Raw genomic sequence first — 24,614 nt, 5'->3', positions numbered from 1 at the left:
ACGACACTATCAACAAGGCAGGTCCTACAGGCCCTGGTTTTGTCGCACCTAGAATCCTACCGCGCCAGATGTGGCAGGGCTTGCAAACTATCACGGATTACAAAGGGAAACCCAGCTGCGAGCCGCCCAGCGACCCAAGCCTACCAGGCAAGCTAAATGCCTACTAGGCTCACTTTGAGACAAGCAAACTGAACCATGCATGAGAGAACCAGCTGTTCTGGACCTCTGTGTGATCTTGCTTTGCGTAGCCAATGTAAGTCCTTTAAACAGGTTAATGTTTGCAAGGCCGCGTGGCCAGACAGAATACCAGAACGCATGTGCTAACCAGCTGGCAAGTGTCTTCACTGACATTTTCAACCTATCCCTGACCCGGTCTTTGATACCAACTTATTTCAAGTAGACCACCATAGTCCCTGTGCCCAAGAATGCCAAGGTAACCTGCCTAAATGACTACCTCCCTGTAGCACTGACATCTATATCCATGAAATGCTTTGAAAGGCTGGTCATGGCTCACATCAACACCATCATTCCAGACACCCTGGACCCCCTCCAATTTGCATACTGCTCCAACAGATCCACAGATGACACATTCTCTATTGCACTCCACACTGCCCTCACCCACCTGGACAAAAGGAATACCTATGTAAGAATGCTGTTCATTGACTACAGCTAGGCATTCAACAACATAGTCCCCTCCTAGCTCCTCACCAAGCTCAGGACCCTGGGACCAGGCAGTGAGGGTAGGCAACAGCACATCCGCCACACTGACCATCAACACAGGGGCCTCTCAGGGGTGTGTGCTTAGTCCCCTCCTGTACTCCCTGTTTACCCACGACTGTGTGGACATGCATGACTCCAACACCCTCATCAAGTTTGCTGACAACACAACAGTGTTAGGACTGATCATCGACGACGATGAGGCAGCCTATAGGGAGGAGGTCAGAGACCTGGCAGTGTGGTGCCAGGACTGCAACCTCTCCCTCATCTTCAACAAGACAAAATAGCTGATCGTGGACTATAGGAAATGGAGGAGCAAGCACACCCTCATCCACATCGATGGGGCTGTAGTGGAGCGGGTCAAGAGCTTGAAGTTCCTCGGTATCCACATCAAATCAAATCAAATCAAATTTATTTATATAGCCCTTCGTACATCAGCTGATATCTCAAAGTGCTGTACAGAAACCCAGCCTAAAACCCCAAACAGCAAGCAATGCAGGTGTAGAAGCACGGTGGCTAGGAAAAACTCCCTAGAAAGGCCAAAACCTAGGAAGAAACCTAGAGAGGAACCAGGCTATGTGGGGTGGCCAGTCCTCTTCTGGCTGTGCCGGGTGGAGATTATAACAGAACATGGCCAAGATGTTCAAATGTTCATAAATGACCAGCATGGTCGAATAATAATAAGGCAGAACAGTTGAAACTGGAGCAGCAGCACACTCAGGTGGAAGTTGACAAAGGAATTAACATGGTCCAGACACACCCACACAGTTGTGAAGAAGGCATGACAGCTCCTCTTCGTTCGCAGGAGGCTGAAAAGATTTGTCATGGGCCCTCAGATTCTATCAGAAGTTCTACAGCTGCACCACTGAGAGCATCTTGATTAGCTGCATCACCGCTTAGTACTGCAACTGCAAGGTACCCGACCGCAAGGCACTACAGAAGGTGGTGAGTACAGCCCAGTCATCACTGGGGCCAAGCTCCCTGCCATCCAGGACCTCTATACCAGGCTGTGTAAAAGGAAGCCCCAAAAGACTCCAGCCACCCAAGCCTTAGATTGTTCTCTTTGCTTCCGCAAGGCAAGCAGTACCGGAACATCAAATCTGAGACTAACAGGCGCCTGAACAGCTTCTATCCTCAAGCCATCAGACTGCTAAATAGATAACAAAATGGCTACTATCTGCATTGACCCTTCTATTGTTATTTATGACTGTCTCTATGCACACTCACGCTCAAAATTCTACAAACACACACATTCATACTGACTCTACACACATGCAAACACTCGCATACAATCATCATGTACGCTGCTGTTACTCTGTTTATCATACCTTATCCCTATACATATTTCAAATCAAATAAAAAATAAAAATATTTGTCACAAATACGCTGAGTACAACAGGTGTAGACCTTAAAGTGAAATGCTTACTTACATGTCCTTAACCAACAATGCAGTATTATGAAAAATAAGTGTTAAGTAAAAAATACAGTACAAATAACAAATAATTAAAGAGCAGCAGTAAAATAACAGCAGTGAGGCTATATACAGGGGGTACCGGTACAATCTTAAATCTAACCCTACCACTCCAGTATCTCTACACATTGTAAATATGTTATTGGCACTGACCCTGGAACTGACCTTGTAAATAATTTACTTACATTCCCGTGTTCTTCTTATTTCTCGTGTTTTTTGTTGTTGTCGTACTTGAATTTGTATTTTTTATGGTACTACTGATAATGATTACTGCATTGTTTGGAAAGAGCAAGCAAGAAAGGCATTTCACTGTACTAGTGCACGTAACAATAAAACTAGAAGTTAAGGGTTAGGGTTGAGCCAGCATGTGGACATGAATCTAAGTTTAGGGTTAGGTTTAGGATTATAGTTGAGGTTAGGGTTAGGTTTGAGCCAGCATGTGGACATTAATCTAAGTTTAGGGTTAGGTTTAGGATTATAGTTGAGGCTAAGGTAAGGGTTGAGCCAGCATGTGGACATGGAGCTAGGTTTAGGGTTAGGATTAGAGTTGAGGCTAGGGTTAGGGTTGAGCCAGCATGTGGACATGGAGCTAGGTTTAGGGTTAGGTTTAGGATTATAGTTGAGGCTAAGGTAAGGGTTGAGCCAGCATGTGGACATGGTGCTAGGGTTAGGTTTACGGTTAGGGTTAGGGTTGAGCCAGCATGTGGACATGAATCTAAGTTTAGGGTTAGGTTTAGGATTATAGTTGAGGCTAAGGTAAGGGTTGAGCCAGCATATGGACATGGAGCTAGGTTTAGGGTTAGGATTAGAGTTGAGGCTAAGGTAAGGGTTGAGCCAGCATATGGACATGGAGCTAGGTTTAGGGTTAGGATTAGAGTTGAGGCTAAGGTAAGGGTTGAGCCAGCATGTGGACATGGAGCTAGGTTTAGGGTTAGGATTAGAGTTGAGGCTTAGGTAAGGGTTGAGCCAGCATGTGGACATGGAACTAGATTTAGGGTTAGGATTAGAGTTGAGGCTAAGGTAAGGGTTGAGCCAGCATGTGGACATGGAGCTAGGTTTAGGGTTAGGATTAGAGTTGAGGCTAAGGTAAGGGTTGAGCCAGCATGTGGACATGGTGCTAGGGTTAGGCTTACGGTTAGGGTTAGGGTTGAGCCAGAAGGTGGATATGAGGGCCTCCCGAGTGGCGCAGTGGACTCATGAGGCGGCACACAATTGGCCCAGTGTCATCCGGGTTAGGGGAGGGTTGCACTCTGACATGGTCGCCAGTTGTACGGTGTTTCCTCCGACACATTGGTGTGGCTGGCTTCCGGGTTAAGCGAGCAGTGTGTCAAGAAGCAGTGCAGTTTGTCAGGGTCGTGTTTTTGAGGACACATGGCTCTCGACCTTTGCCTCTCCCTAGTCCATACGGGAGTAGCAGTGATGGGACAAGACTGTAACTGCCAATTGGATAGCATAAAATTGGGGAATATGAAGGTAAGGGTCAGCTTTATTCACTTAATAATCTCACATTTTATTGAACAAACATTTAAATCATGAACTGCATTTCAGTTAATTCCTGAACAGACAAATAATATAATGGCAATGCAACCCTATGGGCCCTGGTCAAAAGTAGTGCACCAAATAGGGAATAGGGTGCCATTTGTGACGCAGTGTGTGCCAGCCAGTGTTAATATCCTGTGACACTCTGAGCCTAATGAGTGTGGGTCAAGAGGAGAGAAGGGGAAGGGAGTCTATAAAGCCTTTAATATGGTTGTCAGGGATTAGGGCCTTAAATCCTCCAACACCCCTCAGCCCCAGACGCCCACTTAAACACACTGGGATAGGATCAGCCTGCGTGCCAGCTTAAGGCCAGCCACCATCTCATCTGCCTGTTTTCTCATCCTCTTCTCCCTCCCCATATCTTATTCTTTACCTCCTTCCCCTCTTCCTCTTTTCCCTGCTCCTCCTCCTTCTCTTCTTTCCCTCTTCCCTCCCTCTCTTCTTTCCTCAGGTTATGGCGTCAAATATATTATTTCTTGTCTTTGCTGGTGCTGGTCACCCTCTTCTCCACCGCCTACTCTGTTAAAGGAAAACATCAGAAGGTGAAGTGTGTGTGTGTGTGTGTGTCACGTCTGTGATACATTAGGTGTTCATTTGGTACAGTGTGTGTGTGCATCAGGGGTTGCTAATTAACATTCCTAAGCCTTTATAAAGCTGTTGTCTCCCGAGACCTGAAAAGCTGAAAAAAGTGTTGAACGTACTACCTGCCCTATTTACCACCTGCCCTATTTACCACCGGCCCTATTTACCACCTGCCCTATTTACCACCTGCCCTATTTACCACCGGCCCTATTTACCACCTGCCCTATTTACCACCGGCCCTATTTACCACCTGCCCTATTTACCACCTGCCCTATTTACCACCTGCCCTATTTACCACCGGCCCTATTTACCACCGGCCCTATTTACTCCCTGCCCTATTTACCACCTGCCCTATTTACCACCGGCCCTATTTACCGCATGCCCTATTTACCGCATGCCCTATTTACCGCATGCCCTATTTACCACCGGCCCTATTTACCACCTGCCCTATTTACCACCGGCCCTATTTACCACCGGCCCTATTTACTCCTTGCCCTATTTATCGCATGCCCTATTTACCACCTGCTCTATTTACCACCTGCCCTATTTATCGCATGCCCTATTTCCCGCCTGCCCTATTTACCACCTGCCCTATTTACCACCTGCTCTATTTACCACCTGCCCTATTTATCGCATGCCCTATTTACCACCTGCCCTATTTATCGCATGCCCTATTTACCACCTGCCCTATTTACCACCGGCCCTATTTACCACCGGCCCTATTTACCACCTGCCCTATTTACCACCGGCCCTATTTACCACCGGCCCTATTTACCACCGGCCCTGTTTACCACCAGCCCTATTTACCGCCGGCCCTATTTACCGCCGGCCCTATTTACCACCGGCCCTATTTACCACCTGCCCTATTTACCGGATGCCCTATTTACCGCCTTCCCTATTTACCACCTGCCCTATTTATCGCATGTCCTATTTACCACCTGCCCTATTTACCACCTGCCCAATTTACCACCTGCCCTATTTACCACCTGCCCTATTTACCACCAGCCCTATTTACCACCTGCCCTATTTACCACCTGCCCTATTTACCACCGGCCCTATTTACCACCGCCCCTATTTACCACCGCCCCTATTTACCACCTGCCCTATTTATCGCATGCCCTATTTACCACCGGCCCTATTTACCACTGGCCCTATTTACCACCGGCCCTATATATCACATGCCCTATTTACCACCTGCCCTATTTATCACCTGCCCTATTTACCACCTGCCCTATTTACCACCTGCCCTATTTACCACCTGCCCTATTTACCACCTGCCCTATTTACCACCTGTCCTATTTACCACCTGCCCTATTTACCACCGGCCCTAATTACCACCGGCCCTATTTACCGCCTGCCCTATTTAATCAGTACATTAGCTGTACCACATGAACAGCTAAAGTACTGATTACACACACACAGATCTTACCAAATGAACAGCTAATATACCACAGTAAAAGTGTCTCCAGAGACCCAGACAGAATTGCTTTAAAGCTGTAGCACCAAACATATTATAGTCCATGTTAAACTCCTAAACTCTAGTCCTAATGTGTTACGTCATTAATTCTTGGTAACCCTGAAAACAATTGGACATGGCTGGCACTTCCCACCCAGGCTTTTTAATAGACCATGAGAGACGCTGCTGGTGCTTATCATGTATATATTTTTTTCCTGTGTTCACTTGGGTTTTCTGGGAAATGAGTTCTGTGCCAAAAAAACTCCACAGTGTTCCCGTAATCTACAACATCACTGGCTCTTCCTGAAAACAACCCGTTTGCCCACGCTTGAGGTGGTGTTTGGTCTATTTAGTGTACTATCAATGGAGTGAGGGATGGAGGGAGAGATGGGCGGGGGAAGAGAGAGAGTTGTGCAAGAGCTGACTTCCTTGTAGAAGAACAATTATTCTGCTCTTCTTTTTGTCTGTGTTGTTCTGAATCTGAACACTCCTACCCTATGGGCTTGTCCTCTAAAACTCTCAACAACAGGCACTAACTGATATTCTCTCACTTTTGCTCTCTCTGCCTCTCTTTCTCTCTCACTTGCCCTCTCTCACCCCTGCCACTCTCTGCTTCGCCTCTCTCTATCACTTGCCCTCTCTCACCATCTCTGACCCTCTCTCCCTCCCTCACTCTCTCATTTGCCGTCTCTCACCCTCTCTGCCCCTCTCCCTCCCTCACTCTCTCTCTCTCACCCTCTCCCCACTGCTCCCCCTCTCTTTCTGTGGCGCACTTTCACTTTCTGTCTTGTTTACCTTCTCTCACTCTTGGCCCTCCCTCCTTTCTCTAGAACAGAGTAGGGTGCACACAGTGCACACGCTCAACCTCCTACTGTCTCTCCTACTTCGTTTTTCTCTCACTCTGCCTGAGTCTCCCATGGCTGACTGTCTCTCTGTCTTCAGTGAAGCTGGCGCTGTCTCTCTGTCTGTGTGTCTGTCCCCTGTGTGCAGCACATGTTGAAGAGCTTCATGTGGTGTGCCTACTGGGTAGGCTTGGGTAACCTGTCCTCTGTGGGACTGGGGACTGGCATGCACACCTTCCTCCTGTACCTGGTAAGAACTATAATTTACCATGCAACTACACATTTCCACAATGGTCAGAGATAGCCTCAGAACACTGTTATATACCATGCAAATGCATGTTCATATTAAAAAAGAGAGAGCCGTACGACAATTTCATACCATAGAAATGCCTGCTGAGGCTCAGATTGCAGCTAGCCTATAAACACTTTCATATACCATCCAAATCCTTGTTACTTCTCAGGTTGAAATATCCTGTTTGTATGATGTTACTTAGTCAGTCCCACTGCGTATGTCTGTCTCAAACTCGGTATTGATGTTTTGTGAGTTGCTGCTAAGAGAGTTGTAATAGGAAGTTGGAACATCGCTAAAAGTTCAAGGAGATTCCCTGTGTCTCAGAGGGTAGTGTGTGTTTTTGTGTGCATGCGTGCTGGCATGCATCACTGCATGCATTTGTGTGTTAGGTGTATGCGTGTGTGTGTAGAACACTGTGTTGTTAAGTTTGCCTCAGTGAATAGGCACACACTGTGGCGGAAAGGCGGGTAGCAGTAGTGTTTTGACAGGCAGTCCAAGAAATAATGAGCGCACTCAATGACCCCGCTGACTGAGTGCATGCAAGGATAGCCAACCTCTTGCCTCCCTTTTTCTCTTTTTCTTATCACTCTCTTTTTTCTTTCTCTGTCCCTCCCTCCCATTTCTTTCTCTTTCCACCTCTGCTCTCCCTCACTTTTCCTCTTTCTCTTTCCACCTCTTTCTCTTTCCACCTCTCTCTCTTTCCACCTCTCTCTCTCTCTCTCTCTCTCTCTCTCTCTCTCTCTCTCTCTCTCTCTCTCTCTCTCTCTCTCTCTCTCTCTCTCTCCCTGTTTTGAGCAGCAGTGCGGAGTGGAAAAATGGGGGCTGGCTGGCTCAAGATCTGGGCTCCCAAACATCTGGTAGTCTTTACAGCTTGTTCTGAGAGCATTATTAACACTTAGCCACCCATCTGTCATTTGGGAGCAGCGCAGTCACAGTCCCATTGCATCGCCCAGTGGAGCTGAACTGGAAACTGTCCTCCATTCTGTGTCATGGAGAGCACACTCAAATGTCATTTGAGACGTTTTTATATTCAAATGTTTGTTGGGTGACCTGACTTACTTTCCAAGATGCCTGTCTGTTTCAAAAGAGGACGTCGCCATCTTATGGCCTTATTGATGGATCAGTAGATTTTCAGTGCTGTTTGAGGAATCCGTTCAAGTTTCCTGCTTTTGAATGTGGAGCTGATTGAGACAGCTGGATTTATGGGGGCTATTGCAGGGGATGAATTGAGTCATTGTGAGTTTGTGCTCCCCTACCCACAGAGGCCTCGGTAGAACCATAGATTTATGGTTAGAACACTGCTCCTTCTCTAATCTATCTTGTCCATGTTCACTTCTACAGGAAATGTTCACTACTACAGGAAACCATATAAATGTTTGTTATGATTTGATGGTTGCAACGACTTGTTTATAGAAACGTTTGTGGTCATACGCACATCCTTAAAAATGTATGTGCTGGGCTAATAAAGAATACTTGTAAAGAACTGGAAGGGTCGCACACTGTTTATGCTTCCCCAATTCACCGCTTTATTGTCAACGTGACTTGTTTCCTCTTTCACGATACGGTCCTTCTTCTTCTTCAACTTTGGTTGATGCAGCTTTCCTGCTTGGGTTGAGGGGGTTCACTGTGAACTCATGCCCTTTACCTTCTGTGAGCAGTAGATGGCGACATTTGTCAGTGAATGTGAGTCAGACACTGCATGCTGTACTGGCCATGTTCGAGAGGATCAAAACTGTAATGTATCATGGGTAAATTGTGACTGATTGATCTACAAATAATAATGAGTAGGTATTTATGATGCAAGGTACATTGCAGATCACTCAGTTGACAGTCGCCTGCACTGTTGGCTGCGATGTTAAACAAGCTCACCCAGCAAACCAAAATTGGTTAGGTCATGCAAATGTACTCATAACACATAAACTGTCCCGTTGATGATAATTATAGAATGTTTGTATAAAACATTTGCCTGATGTTGCAAGAATGTTCCTCAAACAATTGTCATCTGTTCTTCAAAGGTTCCCAGAATGTTTCATTAGGGTGTGGGAACAGTCTGGTGAGAATATTGTGGGCACATCACAAAAGATATGTTCCCGAAACACAAAAACTGTCCAGTTGTGCAGATGATTCTACAATATTTATTTAGGGTGCAAAAAACACCTGATGTCACACGGATGTTCCCAGAATAACATTTAGTCTGTTCTTTAGAGTTGCCAAGAATGTTTCATTAGGCTGTGTGAACATTGTGTGTGTATATGACGAGAGAGGTTCCCAAAACACAAAATATGCTCAGTTGTGATGACATTCCTATAATGTTTGAATGTTGTCAGAACACCTGGTCTAACTTCTTTAACGGTTCCAAGAATATTATATTAATTCATGGGAGTTGTCTGGGATGTTGCACAAATATTCCCACAGAACATTCCCACAATGTTCCACAATTTACAGATAAGTCAGTTTATATGACGTTCATAGCCTATTTATTTTAGGTTTGACATATTCAATATACATTTTATCTTGTCTTCGAGGTCCTCAGAACCATGTCAAGACCATTTAGAAAATTGTAGATTTCATTTTTACCTAATATTACCACAACATTCTCAGGATGCAAATGTGTAGCTCTTAAAGCAGATTGGAATACATCCCCATTATATTTCTCTCCAGGTTTAATGGCCTTTCTAGGGAGTTTTTCTAGCCACCGTGCCTTCACACCTGCATTGCTTGCTGTTTGGGGTTTCAGGCTGGGTTTCTGTATAGCACTTTGAGATATCAGCTGATGTACGAAGGGCCATATAAATACATTTGATTTGATTTTTGATTCACATTTGAAGGTGATATAGAGACACACATTTGAATTCATAGGACATTTTAACAGCATTTAATCATACAAACACAACTATATTTTTTTACACTTCAAAAGTTGACAATCTGCACCGTTTGGTTCCCAAGCCAGGTTTTTTTATCCTCTGCACCACCAGGAAAGCTCTCGTTTTTTTCACTATATAGCCATGGCAGTATGAAATCAGGAATTCCATGCATCCTTTTTAGTCTTCTTAGACACCACCACTTCACCCATCCTCTTTATACGCTGCGTACATCTGGGCTCATATTTACAAGGTATCCAAGACTACGAGTGCTGATCTTGGATCACTTTTGCTTTTCAGATCATGAAAAATTATTTTACCTTTATTTAACTAGGCAAGTCAGTTAAGAACAAATTCTTATTTACAATGACGGCCTACACCGGCCAAACCCGGACGACGCTGGGCCAATTGTGGGACTCCCAATCACTGTCAGTTGTGATACAGCCTGGAATCGAACCAGGGTGTCTGTAGTGATGCCTCAAGCACTCAGGAGCAGCGGTCCGGAGTGAAAAATAAGACGGGACAATATTAAGCTTTTCAAAGTAGGACTTCCATTGGGTGGGTTTTTATAGTTGAACAGTTTTATTTACATTCTGCATTTCTGACTGGATTTATAAATCTGGATGAAATAAAGACATTCTTTATTTTTGGTTGATTATGTCTGAGCCTCATTCCCCCCCACCTTAAAAAAATAATATATATATATATATGTTCTTTTTTTTACAGAAACATGGTTAAGGAATTTGTGGGATTGAACCTGAAATCTTCAACTCTACAGTCAGATCATTAATCCTCTGCATTACCAGGCGATAACAATGCTATTGTGTTTTTTTTACCATATTCGACCCCCAAATCAGGACAAAATGTTCCCATCCTCTTCATATACTGTGTACTAGTAATACTATGTACTAGTAACACTGTATTTTAGGTGTAAAAAATATGTTTGTGTTTGTATAATTATCAGCTGATCAAAAGTCCTATGAATGAAATTAAAATGGCATGTGTGTCTATATCACCTTCTAGTGGGCCTATAATACAGTCCTCAAATGCAAATCGCCATTAAATCTGGAGAGAAACATAATGTGGATGTGTTCCAATTTGCATTCTTGTGCTTTGAAAGAGCTACACATTTGCATGCTGAGAATGTTGTGGTAATATCAGGTCAAACTTAAATATAACATTTTCAAAATATTCTTGAATTGTTCTAAGGACCTCCAAGACAAGGTAAAATTAACATCAATGGAATATTATGTTAAACCTAAAACAGATATGCTATGAACGTCATAACTGACTTATTTGGAAATTGTGGAACATTATGCAACATTGTGGGAATGTTCTGTGCAACCTTTACAAATATCACAATAATATTCTTTCAACATGTCCTGTGCAACTTCAACATTTTTAATAACGTCATCACAACTGAGCATATTTTGTGTTTTGGGAACCTATAGTGCATTCGGAACGTATTCAGACCCCTTGACTATTTCCACATTTTTGTTACGTAACAGCCTTGTTCTAAAATGGATTAAATAAATCAAATCATTGATCTACACACAATACCCCATAATGACAAAACAAATACCTTATTTAAATAAGTATTCAGACCCTTTGCTATGAGACTTGAAATTGAGCTGAGGTGCATCCTCTTTACATTGATCATCCTTGAGATAATTCTACAAGTTGATTGGAGTCCACCTGTGGTAAATTGATTGGACATGATTTGGAAAGGCACACACCTGTCTATATAAGGTCCCACAGTTGACATTACCAAGCAGAAACCAAGCCATGAGGTCGAAGGAATTGTGTGTAGCGCTCCGAGACAGGATTTGTGTCGAGGCACAGATCTGGGGAAGAGTATCAAAAATGAATGGGAGAAACTCCCCAAATACAGGTGTGCCAAGCTTGAAGCGTCATACTCAAGAAGACTTGATACTGTAGTCACTCCAAAAGATGCTTCAACAAATTACTGAGTAAAGGGTCTGAATACTTATTTAAATGTTAAACTGTTTTTGCTTTGTCGTTATGGGGTTTTGTGTGTAGATTGATGAGGGGAAAAAACAATTTAGTCCATTTTAGAATCTGAATACTTTCCGAATGCACTGTATCTCTTGTAACGTATCCACACTGTTCCCACAACCTAATAAAATGTTATGGGAACCTTTAAAGAACTCTGAAAGGCTGTGACGTCAACATTCTTGCAACATCAAAGCAATGTTTTTTGCACCCTGATATAAAGATTATCTCAATGTCAGTACAACTGGACAGTTTTTTAGTGTTTTGGGAACCTATCTCTTGTCCTATCCCCACACAATCCACACAACCTAAAACATTCTGGGAACCTTTTAAAGAACAGATTAAATGTGTTCTTGGAATGTTTTTGCAACATCAGGTGAATGTTTTTTTGCACTTTAAAAGAAACATTGTAGAATCATCCGAATAACTGAACCATTTATGTGTTTTGGGACATATTTTTGTGATGTCCCCACAATGTTTCCACCAGACTGTTTCCACAACCTAATGAAACATTCTGGGAACTTTTTAAAGAACATCAGGCGAATGTTTTAAACGAACATTGTAAAATCATCAGCACAACTGGACAGTTTTTGTGTTATGAGAACATTTGCTGCAACCTATCAAATGTTGTAGGAACTTTCACAGAACCAATTTTGGTTTGCTGGGAAAACATTACTGGTACATTGTCTTATTACCTGAACACTTTTGGGGAATGTTCTGTGGTGGTTGTTACAGATGTGTCCACAACATTTTATTGAATGTTAGCAGAAAATTCTAAACACTAAGTAGAATTTAATGGGAATCCTAGCTAATGTCCTGGAAAGGTTCCCAGTTTGCTGGGCATTCTCTCCTTTAGGAGGTAATGCTGCGTTCACATGCTATTGGAAACTTAGGCCTAAAATTAAGGGAAGTTATTTGCGTAAAGCTTCATAGTGGTTGATTATGATACTTTCAAGTGGGATACTCAGAGCTCATGTTTCTACGAGTTTATAAGTATGACAATTCGGAGTTTCCTAGTTCCGACTAGCACGTGAATGCAGCATAAGACCATTGGAGTAATAGCATTCCTATAGGAAGTCACTGAGAGGTCATCAACCAGAGCTTCCTGTGGACATAAAAGGCTCTGCTTATGAGGCGTCCTGTGACTGGGAGTGTCATCATGGAACTCATTCATTCACTACTCTGGTGTCAGCAAGCATGTGACTATTTCACTACATGAGTATTGTCATGTGACTTTCACTTCCTTTGTCTGACATAGTGGAGTGAGATATATGTGTGTGTGTGTGTGTGTTATAGAAGGTTGTCTTTTTTAGTGACTTTAGTCATCACTGTCTGAAATGTACAGAATGTTGCATTCTCCTGAACACTGCTGATTCCATATATTCCGGTAGTATGTAATACCATCAGCACCCAGCATAGGGAGGTAGAGTCAATGCTGATGATGTCCTGACTGACTCACTCGGACAGTGAAGTGGAGACTGTTCACTGACATTGGCAATTGCTGCACTTGTCTCCTTTTGTGTTTGTGTCACAGTGAGACTGAGAGAGAATGAGTATACACTACCATTCAAAATATTGGGGTCGCTTAAAAATGTCTTTGTTTTCCATGAATACATACATGAAATAAGTCACAAAATAAATAGGAAATATAGTCAAGATGTTGACAAGGTTATAAATCATGTTTGTCAATTGAATTAACAATTGTGTCCTTCAAACTTTGTTTTCGTCAAAGAATCCTCCATTTGCAGCAATTACAGTCTTGCAGACCTTTTGGCATTCTAGTTGTCAATTTGTTGAGGTAATCTGAAGAGATTTTACCCCATGCTTCCTGAAGCACCTCCCACAAATTGGATTGGCTTGATGGGCACTTATGTACCATACGGTCAAGCTGCTCCCACAACAGCTTAATAGGGATGAGATCCGGTGACTGTGCTGGCCACTCCATTGTAGACAGAATACCAGCTGACTGCTTCCCTAAATAGTTTGTGCATAGTTTGGAGCTGTGCTTTGGATCATTGTCCTGTTGTAGGAGGAAACTGGCTCCAATTAAGCGCCGTCCACAGGGTATGGCATGGAGTTGCAAAATGGAGTGATAACCTTCCTTCTTCAAGATCTCTTTTACCCTGTACAAATCTCCCACTTTACCACCACCAAAGCACCCCCAGACCATCACATTGCCTCCACCATGCTTGACAGATGGCGTCAAGCATCTTTTAATTTTTTTCTGGATCTCACAAATGTTCTTCTTTGTGATCCGAACACCTCAACCTTATATTCGTCTGTCCATAACACTTTCTTCAAATCTTCCTCTGTCCCGCATCTGTGTTCTTTTGCCCATCTTAATCTTTTCTTTTTATTGGCCCCTCTGACATATGGCTTTTTCTTTGCAACGCTGCCTAGAAGGCCAGCATCCCAGAGTCACCTCTTCACTGTTGACTTTGAGACTGGTGTTTTGCGGGTACTATTTAATGGAGCTGCCAATTGAGGACTTGTGAGGCCTCTGTTTCTCAAACTAGAGACACTAATGTACATGTCCTCTTGCTCCGTTGTGCACCGGGGCCTCCCACTCCTCTTTCTATTCTGGTTAGAGACAGTTTGCACTGTTCTGTGAAGGGAGAAGTATGCAGTGTTGTACGAGATCCTCAGTTTCTTGTCAATTTCTCACAATGGAATAGTCTTAATTTCTCAGAACAAGAATAGACTGATGAGTTTCAGAAGAAAGTTCTTTGTGTCTGGCCATTTTGAGCCTGTAATCGAACCCACAAATGCCGATGCTCCAGATAGCTCCAGATACTCAACTAGTCTAAAGAAGGCCAGTTTAATAGCTTTTTTAATCAGGACAACAGTTTTCAGCTGTGCTAACATAATTGCAAAAGGGTTTTCTTGTGATCAATTAGCCTTTTAAAATGATCAACTTGGATTAGGTAACACAACATGCCATTGGAACACAGGAGTGATGGTTGCTGATAATGGGCCTCTGAACGCCTATGTAGATATTACATAAAAAAATCTGCCATTTCCAGCTACAATAGTCATTTACAACATTGTCTACGCTCTATTTCTGATCAATTTGATGTTAATTTAATGGACAAAAAAGGCGCATTTCTTTCAAAAACAAGGACATTTCTAAGTGACCCCAAACTTTTGAACGGTAGTGTACATGCACAGACACACACACATGCACAGACACACACCTCTTCTGCCTTCGGTTGGAGTGGACTCATGATTCACCAAGCTTCTTAGAGGGAGACGGTAACTGCTCTTGAAAACAATAGAGTTGTCAATGCATCTCAAAACCAGAGGGTAGATCTGATTTCAAGGTTAAGCAGAGAGGCTGTGATGACTATAGTTCTCCTAGTGTGTGTATGTGTTTAGTTTCAGCTCAGACACATGACTCAGCACTCCTGCTTCTGGCCCATCTGCTCCGGCAACACAGGCCTTTATTTCCAGCCTGTCTCCTCTTTACCAACACTCTCTACCCCTCCACCCACACAGCGGGCACAGCTCTCACAGCAGGGGCCTGGGGTGGGGTGGGGGGTCTATCCCTCTGCTCTCTGTCTCTCCCTGTGCCAGGCCACGTGAGAAGGGGAGGCAGGGATGAAGGAAGGGGGAGGGTGAGAGTCGCTGTGACTTGCTGAGGCGTGGTTCCCCAATAGCTGGATCTCGGACACAACAGTCTCCACTCCCAGGGGCTTTAGGTTCCAGAATACACACATCCTACAGACAGAGCTACGTCTTTGTACTATACCTGAGCCCATCAGCAACTACGATGATGATGATGATGATGATGATGAAGACTGTGAGGGATTGCCCTCTCGTCACAGCATCCAGAGCAGTTTTTGTGTGTGTTTGTGATGTCCTCCTAAATCATGGAAGATTCTATTGTGTGTTTTCTAGTGTCAACCACAGATGATGTGTCAGTATACCATTTAAATCCAGTTTTAATGGGCCTGGAATGGATGACTGAGACTTGGGGAAATCTAGGCGAAGCTGTAAATAGTTTTGATGAGAGCTCATTTGAGTCATCCACCATTAAATTGCATTCAGTAATGGCTGTTGTCATTAAGTAATTATGGGCAGCTTAGAAAATTGCTGTGATTAACAGTAAATCAACAGCAACAATGTATTCAAAAAACCGTTATATTCCAAGTCTAACACATTTGTGTTTGGATAAACGCAACCAGGCCAGGGTAGTCCCAATCCCACCCACCCTCTCGCCGCTATTACTGAGACTCGTCCTTTTTGTGTGTGTGTGGGGGGGTCATTCCACCAATTGGGTGCCTTGTGAGTAGTGTAACTTGATTTCACCTCATTTTAACAATCTGTCATGAAGAGCACGTGTTCAACTTCATAAAAACAAGTTTTCCCATCTCGAGGTTAAATTTTAAAAATACTGTAGTAATACTATTAAGTGCCAAATAAAGTAACAGGGTTGATGATTTTAAACAGACATAAATCCCCCATATGACGGGGGGAATAAAAGTTTGTTTTGTGCAACAGGGAGGGGCAATTTTTAAAGTAAGCTTCACAAAAAATAAATAATTGTTAAAACATTTCTAGCCTGTCTGTCTGTGGGTTACATGTTATGTTCGACCCGTTCACTTTTCCACCACAAAACACCAGAACATGGCCAAAAGGAGTAAAACTAGCTCATCTGCTTTTACACTATGGTTAGACTGTTAGATGTTCTAATATTTCTTTAGAACATCTCATTTTTCACCACATGTTTCACTACATTAAAATGAGAGTTCAGTTCACGTAACAGGGTTGACCTGAACATGAGGGACAGAATCACTAATCACATGAAATCAATATTAATTTCCAGAAATGACTTTGTTGAAGCAAAAAAATAACTGAGGTGTTATTAATGATGGTGAAACTTGGAGACATTTTGGGATTAAGTGGATTCAAATCTTCCTGGAAGTCACCGAGGGTGCACAAAGGGACACGTCAAAATGCTGCGCTAGGGGCACTTTATTAAATTATCCATGTGGTCTATATTAAAGGGCACTTCAATTACAGCAAGCTTTGATGCACAAGTTCTACTTATCAAAGGGACGCAAAAGGCACTCATTTCGTGGGAACGACCTGTGTGTGCGCGCTCTTTATGACAATCACCATAATGGCAGCTAAACCTCCAGAAAATGCTATCTGTTACATGGGATAATAAAAACACTTGTTTTGTAGCTTGTCTAAGCAGTGTGATTTACCATGTCTTATCTTTCAGAAGTAACCCAATGGATTGACTAACTAAAGGATACATTCTGTAGTTTTCTATATCCAGCCTCGCGTAGGATTGTCTAAATTACACGTTGTCGAAAGGTTTGCATAGCATATACAGATTTCCCCTGAAATTAAGTTTTACTGTTGGTAATTATGATGACCAACACAGCTGAAATTAACGACAACTGTCTCAGAGCACGCCAACCAAGATCTGCAGTATCTTTCCACTCAGTTGTATCAGTGCTGGACTATTATCTAGTTAAGCCGGGTGTACAATACGCAATTTGTGCCCTGATTTAGCTCCCCAAACAAGTTTTTGAGATCGGAGGCAAAATCTCCAGGGGGTCAGAGACGCAATCTGAGGGCTACCGATCCTGTCCAGACGTCCCAAAATTGTCAAACATGTTTGATTTTATCAGCACAATCTGCAATGCTCTTGTAGTGTGAGATATGCAACGAATACATTTGACAATGGTGATCAGCAATAGCCAATGAGAGCTCGCCAGAGAAGAAGCCAGTGAGATTACATTTGATCTCATCGACCCAGAATGTGTGTAGACTCTCGAACAGGAGCGACGACTACATTTGTACTTGCCGAAGTGTCAAATCGTTACAGCTCTGACAAGCTCTTTACACACAATGTTATTCAATTCAAAATGTATTGGCAAGGTATTTCACCTCTGTATGGCAAACGTGGATATCTGACTGAAAACGTTTGATGCTGCTTTGAGCCACAGCTCGTTCTAGCTATCTAATCACATCCTTGTTTTTGTGAGACAGCGTGGTATCGAGAATCCTCATGACCAAGTGAAGAATCTTGTAGTGTGTGACCCCCTGTCTGTGCCACATCGTTTAGTGTGCACACCACTACGTTGGCAAGACAAAAAACGTCAGGAAAGACGGTCGTTTTAATGGGAGAGGTTCAGCGACGTTAGGATTTTAAAAGTCGTGTAGTGTCTGCCAGGCATTAGAAGTTTTGATGACTATCAACATTTATGTATGCAGTTATTCACATTCATCCAGAGAAACAAAGTTCACATGACCAGACTCCATTACAACCTCACTGACACTTCCTCTGAAACACACACACACACACACACACACACACACACACACACACACACACACACACACACACACACACACACACACACACACACACACACACACACACACACACACACACACCAGTTGTTGTCCAGTCCCAGAGACTCAGTGTAACTTAAGGCAGTGCAGTAGTGGTGTGGCTCTGTGGCTGACAAGTTATCTGTACATACCTGCCTATAGTCAGGGCAGGGGCCAGGTGGCTGACCGCTGGCCAACCCTCCAAACACGCCAGAACACAGTGCAACACGATAGAGCCCCTTTACAGAGCCCCTGGATCTTTGTGTCAGTGAGCTGTGAGTCATGGCCCTGTGTCTGCTATCTGCCGGCTCACTGAAACCACATCTTGGTAGTGGATGAGTGGCGGGGGGGGGGGGGGGGGGGGGGGGGGTTAATTAAAGAGGAGTGGGAGGGCTACACAGACACACACATACTTGTGGTGGAGGGGGAGTGCTCTGACAGGTGTGTGTGTGTGTGTGTGTGTGTGTGTGTGTGCGCGCACGTTTGCATGCTTACTCTCTGTGTCAAAGGTGGCAGAGGAAACCTGTGGCTGTCCATCTATTTTCTGGTGTCAGAACTGGTGCTTTGTTTGTTGCCTTTGTGCTGTAGTGACACACCAAGATCATGTTCAAACTCCTTTGTAAACCTTCCTGTCACCTGACTTTACAATCCTTTTCAATGTCACTTCATCCATTGGCACATTTGAAATAGATCTTTAGTTCAATTCAAATGGATCTAAGTCAATTTGAAGCAATTGGCCTACTGTATTTATTTTGAGCTGCGTAGTAGTGGGCTTTATAGAACTGAATCTGGTCTTTGATCCGAACCTACTAAAAAGCTGCATTAGTTACGGAATTATAAAGCTGACATGACTGTGCTGGTCTGATCAGGCATTTCACGCCCCCAGAGGTGGTGGCAGTTTCAGGGTTAATGTGTGCCACAGCTGCTCTGGGGTCTATTGTCCAACCAAACGGTAGTAAGCCTCAATGGAAAACCGGGCACAAAAGCGTGTGTGTTTCTGAAGGGCATAAACAAGAGGCACAAATGTCTTCATTCATCTGTTGATTCATTCATTCATTCATTGCTGCTCAGCACAGGTTGGCTTGTTTTGGCTGGTTTGTAGCTTGTTCTTTAGATGTTTGGGGCTGCTGGTGAACGATGCAGGTACGATCAAAGTGACATTGGACTAGCGCACTTGCAGTCTTTTGGGTGTCTAGCTTGAGTCTGCTGCTTGGGAAAACATCTTGTGACTTACTCCTATAGTCCCATCAAAGCGGCATGCCAGAGAGATGAGTAAATAAGAACACTAGTTTAGTGTGTGTGTGTGTGTGTGTGTGTGTGTGTGTGTGTGTGTGTGTGTGTGTGTGTGTGTGTGTGTGTGTGTGTGTGTGTGTGTGTGTGTGTGTGTGTGTGTGTGTGTGTGTGTGTGCGTGTGTGCGTGCGTGTGTGTGTTTTAGAACTGCTGAATCAGACTCACAACAATTTCAATCTCACAACTCAGTCATCTGAGGCATGTGGCAGAGTATGTCTACCAGCCTCTCCTTAACTGGACAGAGAAGGAACAGGAGCATTGTTAACACCAAACACAACAGCCTCTCACTGTGAAAGAAAGCCACACAGCCAGTCCCCCTCAGAGGAAGGAAGCCATGCTAGACCAGAGTGGGGTTTGTCAGTGTGTAACCCTTCTGGAATGGCAGAATCACAGCTACCACAGGAGGCCAAACCCAACCAGACCAGACCTGATAGTTTGAACCAACCAGAGGAGCTGAGAAAATCCTAGCACAGGCAGTAGTTCATTTGGTTAGCATGATGCTGGGATGGTCTTAAACTGCATGGAAATGAGGAATTCTACAGAAGTGGTGTAAATTGTTGTCCGTCCCCCCCCCCCCCAACAAAAATATAAAACTTAATTCAATCCAAGTCAATAACCGAACATATTGTTAATTACAAAGTACGAAGTCATCACCTATTTCTATTGAGGGTTGGCTGTCCCAAACCCTGACTTCATGTTTGAAAATAAAGCAATTTCTTTATACTATTATTAACATCTTGTTGTTCTATATTATTACATTGAAATTCAGTCTACTGATCTAATTAATGGTTTTATTTATTTTTAAACATATTTCTCAAAAAATATGCTGTCCCACCTTTTGTCACTAGCAAAACACACATTAAATTAAAAAAATTGTTTTTTGATTGAACCTTTATTTAACTAGGAAAGTCAGTTAAGAACAAATTCTTATTTACAATGACGGCCTACACCGGCCAAAGCTGAGCCAATTGTGCACTACCCTATGGGACTCCCAATCACAGACGGTTGTGATACAGCCTGGATTCGAACGGTCTAAGCACTGAGATGCAGTACTTTAGACCGCTGCGCCACTCGGGACCCCTAATATGAATGTGTCTTAAGTCACACCCCTACCAATATCACCAGGTGATGGGATTGCACCCCTCTCCAGCATGGCTCTTCTGTACTGTATTCAAGTTTGCTCTACATAGGTTTCTTACAATTGAAGAAAGGGCCCATGGATTCTTGATCTAATGACCTCGTGGGCTCAACTCACTGGTTCTGGGGGGTGGATCTTGGGACCAATGTCCTGGTATAAATCTTGGTCTTGTCTCCTGGATATAACCTTAATCGTTGGTTTGCAAGCTGCCACCCCTGTGGCAACTGCTTCACAGTTGGGATGGTGTTCTTCGGCTTGCAAGCCTCCCGCTTTTTCCTCCATAACAATGGTCATTATGGCCAAGCAGTTCTATTTTTGTTTCATCAGACCAGAGGACATTTCTCCAAAAAGTACGATCTTTGTCCCCATGTGTAGTTGCAAACCGTAGTCTGGCTTTTTTTATGGTGGTTTTGGAACAATGGCTTCTTCCTTGCTGAGTGGCCTTTCAGGTTATGTCGATATAGGACTCGTTTTACGGTGGATATATTTTTGTACCTGTTTTCTCCAGCATCTTCACAAGGTCCTTTGCTGTTGTTCTGGGATTGATTCGCGTTTTTCACACCACAGCGTGGTCCCATGGTGTTTATACTTGCATACTATTGTTTGTACAGATGAACGTGGTACCTTCGGGCGTTTGGAAATTGCTCCCAAGGATGAACCAAATTTGTGGAGGTCTACAATTTCTTTTCCGAGGTCTTGGCTGATTTCTTTTGATTTTCCCATGATGTCAAGCAAAGAAGCACTGAGTTTGAAGGTAGGCCTTGAAATACATCCACAGGTATAACTCCAATTGACTCAAATGATGTCAATTAGCCTATCAGAAGCTTCTAAAGCCATGACATCATTTTATGGAATTTTCCAAGCTGTTTAAAGGCACAGTCAACTTAGTGTATGTAACTTCTGACCCACTGGAATTGTGATACAGTGAATTTTAAGTGAAATAATCTGTCTGTAAACAATTGTTGGAAAAATTACTTGTGTCATGCACAAAGTAGATGGCCTAACCGACTTGCCAAAACTATAGTTTGTTAACAAGACATTTGTGGAGTGGTTGAAAAATGCGTTTTTCTGACTCCATCCTAAGTGTATGTAAACCTCCGACTTCAACTGTAGGTCTATAACAGTCTGGGTCTAGAGTGTCTCCCCCTTTGAAGAGGGGTATGAACGCAGCAGCTTTCCAATCTTTGGGGATCTCAGACGATACGAAAGAGAGGTTGAATAGGCTTGTAATAGGGGTTGCAACAATTTTGGCTGATCTGGAGGGTCCAGATTGTCGAGCCCAGCTGATTTGTAGGGATCCAGATTTTGTAGCTCTTTCAGAACATCAGCTGTCTGGATTTGGGTGAAGGAGAGGGGGGGGGGGGCTTGGGCAAGTTGCTGGGGGTGCTGGGATTTTGGCCGGGGTAGGGGTAGCCAGATGGAAAGCAAGGCCAGCCGTAGAAAAATGCTTTTTGAAATGATCGATTATCGTAGATTTATCGGTGGTGACAATGTTTCCTATCCTCAGTGCAGTGGGCAGCTGGGAGGAGGTGCTCTTATTTTCCGTGGACTTTACAGCATCCCCAAATTTTTGGGAATTTGTGCTACAGGATGCAAATGTCTGTTTGAAAGCTAGCCTTAGCTTTCCTAACTGACTGAGTATATTGGTTCCTGACTTCCCTGAAAAGTTGCATATCGCGGGGGCTATTCGATGCTAATGCAGAATGCCACAGGATGTTTTTGTGCTTGTCAAGTCTGGGGTGAACCATGGGCTATATCTGTTCTTAGTTCTACATTTTTTTGAGTGGGGAATGCTTATTTAAGATGTAGAGGAAAGCACTTTTTAAAGAGCAACCAGGCATCCTCGACTGACGGGATGAGGTCAATATCCTTCCAGAATACCCGGGTCAATTAGAAAGGCCTGTTCGCTGAAGTGTTTTAGCGAGCGGTTGACAGTGACGGGTGGTCGTTTGACTGCGGACCCATTACGCACACAGGCAATGAGGCAATGAACGCTGAGATCCTGGTTGAAGACATCAGAGGTGTATTTAGAGGGCATGCTGGTCAGGATGATATCTATGAAGGTGCCCATGGTTACGGATTTAGGGTTGTACCTGGTAGGTTCCTTGATCATTTGTGTGAGATTGAGGGTATGTAACTTAGATTGTAGGACAGCCGGGGTATTCAGTTTATGTCACCTAAAAGTACGAACTCTGAAGATAATTGGGGGGGCAATCAATTCACATATGGTGTCCAGGGCACCGCTGGGGGCTGAAGGGTATTTATAACAAGCGGCAACAGTGAGAGACTTATGGAAAGGTGGATTTTTAAAAGTAGAAGCTTGAATTGTTTGGGCACAGACCTGGATAAGTATGACTGAACTCCGCAGGCTATCTCTACAGTAGATTACAACTCCACCCCCTTCTTGTGGCAAAAGGTCACAAATATTGCTGATATGATTGCACACTTTGGTATTTCACCCAACAGATATGGGAGTTTATCAAAATGTGGATTTCTTTTCGAATTCTCTGTGGGTCTGTGTAATCTGAGGGAAATATGTGTCTCTAATATGGTCATACATTTGGTAGGAGGTTAGGAAATGCATCTCAGTTTCCACCTCATTTTGTGGGAAGTGTGCACATAGCCTGTCTTCTCTTGAGAGCCAGGTCTGCCTTTCTCAATAGCAAAGTTATACTCAGTGAATCTGTACATAGCTTTCAAAGCTTTCCTTAATTTCATGTCCGTCACAGTGGTCTGGAATTCTGCCACTGTGACCAAATAGCTAGTTTGCCTAGTTTTTTTGTTAATTATATCCAATGTGTCAAGTAATTATCTTTTTGTTTTCTTATGATATGGTCAAATTGTGTTGTTGTCCTGGGGCTCTGTGGGGTCTGTTTGTGTTTGTGAACAGAGCCCCAGGACCAGCTAGCTTAGGGGACTCTTCTCCAGTTTCAGGTGATGGATTTGTTATGGAATGTTTGGGAATTGCTTCCTTTTTGGTGGTTGTAGAATTTTTAACAGCTCTGTATTTTGATAATTAGCGGGTATTGGCCTAATTCTGCTCTGCGTGCATTTGGTAAAAAGCCCATTTGACATTTGCTCAGTACATTGTTTTCGCTGAGGAAATATGAGTCTGCTGTTAATGATAATGCAGAGGATTTTCTCAAGGTTGCTGTTGACGCATATCCCACTGTAGTTATTGGGGTCAAATTTGTCTCCACCTTTGTGGATTGGGGTGATCAGTCCTTGGTTCCAAATATTAGGGAAGATGCCAGAGCTAATGTTAGAGTTTAAGTATAGCCAATTGGAATTTGCAGTCTGTATATTTTATCATTCCATTTGAGATAATATCAACACCACAGGCCTTTTTGGGTTGGAGGGTTTGTATTTTGTCCAGTAGTTCATTCAATGTAATTGGTGAATCCAGTGAGTTCTGGACTATTAATAGTTGATTCGAAGATTTCTATTTGATCATGTATATGTTTTTGCTGTTCTGTCTCTCTCTCTCTCTCTCTCTCTCTCTCTCTCTGTGGGGGGTTAGAGATTAAATGTGGAGGCTGGTGCCATTACGACTTGGGGGGTGGTGACGGGGTAGAGATGGGTGGATGGGACTCAGATGAGGTAATGTGGCCAGCCGACATGGATAAATCACTGAGCCCATCCCTCCCTCAGACCCCACCCCCCCAACCCCTCTTCCTCCCCACACCCCAACCCCTCTTCCTCCCCACACCCCAACCCCTCTCACCACAGGATCTCACCCATCCCTGGGAGGCCTACTGTGTGTGTGTGTGTGTGTGTGTGTGTGTGTGTGTGTGTGTGTGTGTGTGTGTGTGTGTGTGTGTGAATACATCTCTTAACCATTCCACACCTCTCCCACACTGTTCCTAAACCCCAGCCAGCCCTCCTGCTGACATCCTACCACTATGGTCTCTGTAAAGTTGTGCAGCTTTACAGTTGAAATGGGACACGACAAGCATGAGGGAAGCCCAGTTTGGCTCCCATGTATGTGTCCCCTACTACAGCAGCCAGCAGTAGCCCAGTGAGTTGTATTATGAGAAGTGGTTGTGGAAATGACCATGAATGGG

Source organism: Oncorhynchus kisutch, linkage group LG6, assembly GCF_002021735.2.
Source record: "Oncorhynchus kisutch isolate 150728-3 linkage group LG6, Okis_V2, whole genome shotgun sequence".
NCBI classification, from domain to species: Eukaryota; Metazoa; Chordata; class Actinopteri; order Salmoniformes; family Salmonidae; genus Oncorhynchus; species Oncorhynchus kisutch.
The sequence above is the reverse complement of the archived record's forward strand: the minus strand, read 5'-3'. Positions refer to the sequence as shown.